The sequence below is a fragment of the Strongylocentrotus purpuratus genome, unplaced genomic scaffold (genome assembly GCF_000002235.5).
Source record: "Strongylocentrotus purpuratus isolate Spur 01 unplaced genomic scaffold, Spur_5.0 spur5_scaffold_11, whole genome shotgun sequence".
NCBI classification, from domain to species: Eukaryota; Metazoa; Echinodermata; class Echinoidea; order Camarodonta; family Strongylocentrotidae; genus Strongylocentrotus; species Strongylocentrotus purpuratus.
In genome coordinates, this window is record NW_022145596.1 from 14,052,487 (window position 1) to 14,057,053 (window position 4,567).

Sequence of the window (4,567 nt, forward strand, 5' to 3'; positions counted from 1 at the left end):
TCCGTATTGGTAACAAAGTGTCAGCAATAATTATTGTTTTCAGATCTCCGTTTATCGGCAACAAAGTCACGCCAATGATTATTGTTTTCAGATCTCCGTATCGGCAACTAAGCCACGCCAATGAGTATATATTGTTTTCAGATCTCCGTATCGGCAACAAAGTCACGACAATGATTATTATTTTCAGATCTCCGTATCGTCAACAAAGTATCAGCAATAATTATTGTTTTCAGATATCCGTATCGGCAACAAAGTCTCTCCAATGATTATTGTTTTCAGATCTCCGTATCGGCAACTAAGCCACGCCAATGATTATTGTTTTCAGATCTCCGTATCGGCAACAAAGTATCAGCAATAATTATTGTTTTCAGATATCCGTATCGGCAACAAAGTCTCTCCAATGATTATTGTTTTCAGATCTCCGTATTGGCAACACAGTCACGCCAATGATTATTGTTTTTAGATCTGCGTCTCGGCAACAAAGTCACGCCAATTATTATTGTTTTCAGATCTCCGTATCGGTAACAAAGTATCAGCAATAAATATTGTTTTCAGATCTCCTTATCGGTAAAAATTATCAGCAATAATTATTGTTTTCAGATCTCCGTATCGGCAACAAAGTCTCTCCACTAATTATTGTTTTCAGATCTCCGTATCGGCAACAAAACCACGCCAAAAGTTATTGTTTTCAGATCTCCGTATCGGCAACAAAACCACGCCAATAATTATTGTTTTGAGATCTCCGTATCGGCAACAAAGTCTCTCCACTAATTATTGTTTTCAGATCTCCGTATCGGCAACAAAGTCACGCCAAAGATTATTGTTTTCAGGTCTCCGTATCGGCAACAAAGTATCACCAATGATTACTGTTTTCAGATCTCCATATCTGCCATTCAAGATGAACATTTATACATGTTCGTACATAGGTAAGTATCACAAGGTAAGTAATGACAAATTTATTAAAATTTTATCGTGAAAAATTAAAATGAAAATAAAACCAATTTCATGTGTCAAAGTTAATTTACAAAAAAAGGGGGAAATACGATTACAGAATCAATACATTTTGGATGTTTGTTGTATATCACGACTTGTTTGAATATATAGAGTTATCAAAAGTTATATAATATATTGTTAACATATATTATTTAACCGCAGAGGACAGTCTAGTGATCTGCCTGAAACTACAATGAATAGTTCAGTGAAAAGATGTAATATGAAGGAAGGAAAGTATGTTAAAATAAAAGGCTACGAATTAGAAAGAAATATACAAAAGCAGTGATTGGAATGAGAAACAGGGCCAAATAATTATAACTAAATGGAAAGAATGATACTTTTTAAAAGTAGGAAATGCAGTTTGGTTGGTATGTAAACAAATAAACAAATAACTATAGAATGCGATGCAGTTTCAGAGAGAGTTATCATTTTACAGGTGGAAGGAAGAGGAGAGGAGAAGACGTTCTGATCGCGCCATATGCGATTTACGACCACGATGACGATTCATTGATGCAGTGATAATGGCGGAGTACTAATTTATTTAATTTGATTAGGGGGGGGGGCAATATATATTTTGCCCATAGCGACCTAAACAGAATAAGTCAATTGTAACTCGAATTCTGTTTTCAGATTAAGTCAACGTGTGTAAATATGATTAGCCTTTGTTTTTAGCTCTGTATATACATTTTGATAATTATTTAATTATGCTTTTAATGATGAACCTTCGGAATAACAAACATTAAATTTCGGAATTATGAATCTGCAGAAAAAGGACATGATAGCAAGATAGAGTGGAATATTTTGTAGCCTCTCTTTTCAACCAAAAGATTTGGAATAGAGGAATGGTGCTGAAATCGAGATTTCTAATTCCGTTTCGAGAGCTTTCATTCTAGCTCTTTCCTATAATTACTGTTATAGCCGCAGAATGAACACGTATTCAAAATGCATTGCAATTTTCAATTTTACCAGGGGTACGACAACAATGAAGCGAGGTAACAGGTAACGACCACGACGGCTACTAAGTCACGACTACGATGGTGGTGAGCAAGCGATTACGAGACTGATAGCGCCCACGGTGGTAACCAGGTATATAATAGAGCAAGATTATGGGGAAATAAATGTTCTTATCCAAATAAAGAAATTTGATGAAAATTATCATAAAAGAGGAATACAGTTACGTTTTATAATTTGAAGCCCGCATTTTGAGACCTATTAAAAAATGTTGTCCTGACTTTTACTATCTACACTGCTATTTCCGCAAATTTTCTATTTCCTAATTCTAATATTTTCATAGTTGTATTCCAAAGGCTGGTGATATTAAAACTACGCTCTCTTCAAAGTAGTGCTTAATAAACTTCACTTTATTAATGCAGGCCTTTAATCCATGATTGGCAAAATATTGTAGCCGTTAGGTCACCATTCTCCCCCAGTAAAGATTATAAAAGTGTTTATTCGTTTAAATTGTCAGCGAGGGAAGAAGGGCGGCGACCAGCCTCGCTACCAGGGTGATGGCAACCAGAGCAATGAACAAGATGGAGCCGACCAGGGCGACGGCATGGACGGCAACCGGAGTTTGACCACGGTGAAGACGACCGAGCCGGAGAAGACGTCCAGAGGGACGGCGACCAGCAGGGTGATAGCTACGGAGATATAGTAAGTATTAATGATATTATGATGCAGTGATTATGAGTCCCCTGTTTTTTGTCTTTTTAATTATAATTTGATATCCTCCTCGTTGGCAACTCTTCTGACATAGTTTAATTTCAAATAATATTTAAACAATTATCTTTGTTAAGTTTCATGCATGTCCACGTCGTGTGCAACACGCATAATGGGTAGATGACCAGTTGATGTGTTCATCCGATGTCTGTTCATTTGCGTTGTCTTGTTGTGGGCTTTGATTATACTTATAACTTATAATAGCTTTGCCATTAAATGACATTTTAAATTGTTCTGTCTTTTACTGTTTCAAGCATATTATTACACGTAAATGGGGACGTATTTGAATCTTAGTGGTGTGTTTCGCGTTTTTCTTTATCTGGATGATATTCTACTGCACAAATGACAGTGATGATAATCTGGTATCTCTTTTTTTCTCCCATCATTTTATGTACAGCAAGATGATACACCCTTTGTCTCTTCGCTGCTAAGAAGACGACGAGTTAACTGTCATCTTAGATGCCTCGCAGAGATACAACTTAAGTCTTCAGATTGAACTTTAAAAAAAATTAAAAACACGACGTTGCAAGGTAAAGCTGATTGTTATGCAAACATGAGCTACAAGCTAGATGACATCCATGTCAATGACAGCTGCTCGTCATCAAAAAAAATATCAGGACTTTGACGCCCACTCATGAACAAAGGAGAAGCCAAAAATGGAAATGAATTTGAAAGAAAACTTTGAATCTTGCTCAACCAAGTTAACGTCATAAACTGTTGCATGAAAGAGGATTGTGCATAATTTATTTACAATGATGTATATCTTATCTAAAAATTCTAGACGTCGGAGGCAGTATTAATTGAGAGAGAATAACATTGTACTATGTGATTTATATATTGCACTCTGCATAGATGCATTACATTATTTAAATATTTTGTTAACAATTTAGTACTGATACTAATTTTACGCAGACTATCCGAATTGCTTATCCGTATGCCATGGTTATGAGATGTATAATTACTATTGCCTTGTAAGTTGCATTTTTCTATGACATGTTTTAATCAACAGCGCTGCTAACTATAATACTGCTGTTGCTGCCAACTAATACTGATGCTGCTGTTAACTGATACTGCTGCTGATAACTAATACTGCTGCTGCTGCTAACTAATACTGCTGCTGCTGCTAACTAATACTGCTGCTGCTAACTAATGCTGCTGCTGCTGCTGTAAACTAATACTGCTGCTGCTGCTAATGCTGCTGCTGCTGCTAACTTATGCTGCTGCTAACTAATACTGCTGCTGCTGTTTAACTAATACTGCTGCTGCTAACTACTGCTGCTGTTAACTAATACTGCTGCTGCTAACTAATGCTGCTGCTGCTGCTAACTTATGCTGCTGCTAACTAATACTGCTGCTGCTGCTAACTTATGCTGCTGCTAACTAATACTGATGCTGCTGTTAACTGATACTGCTGCTGATAACTAATACTGCTGTTGCTGCTAACTAATACTGCTGCTGCTAACTAATGCTGCTGCTGCTGCTGCTAACTAATACTGCTGCTGCTGCTGCTAACTAATACTGCTGCTGCTAACTACTGCTGCTGTTAACTAATACTGCTGCTGCTGCTAATGCTGCTGCTGCTGCTAACTTATGCTGCTGCTAACTAATACTGCTGCTGCTGTTTAACTAATACTGCTGCTGCTAACTACTGCTGCTGTTAACTAATACTGCTGCTGCTAACTAATGCTGCTGCTGCTGCTAACTAATACTGCTGCTGCTAACTACTGCTGCTGTTAACTAATACTGCTGCTGCTGCTTTTTTTTTTTTTTTTGGTCTCGAAATTTGGAAATTTGACATTTTGCTCCGTTGGGGGGGGGGGGGTAAGGTCACCTTTTTTAGGTCGGCCATGGGAAT

General features: G+C 37.3%; 1 long non-coding RNA gene across 1 annotated transcript; it reads left to right on the forward strand.

Moving 5' to 3' along the window:
- The first annotated feature begins 1,011 nt into the window (after positions 1-1,011).
- LOC105447367 lies at positions 1,012-3,778 on the forward strand. Its single transcript, XR_974059.2, has 3 exons — positions 1,012-2,079; positions 2,462-2,646; positions 3,110-3,778. It is a non-coding gene; the product is annotated as an uncharacterized LOC105447367 (long non-coding RNA).
- Positions 3,779-4,567: the final 789 nt, after the last annotated feature.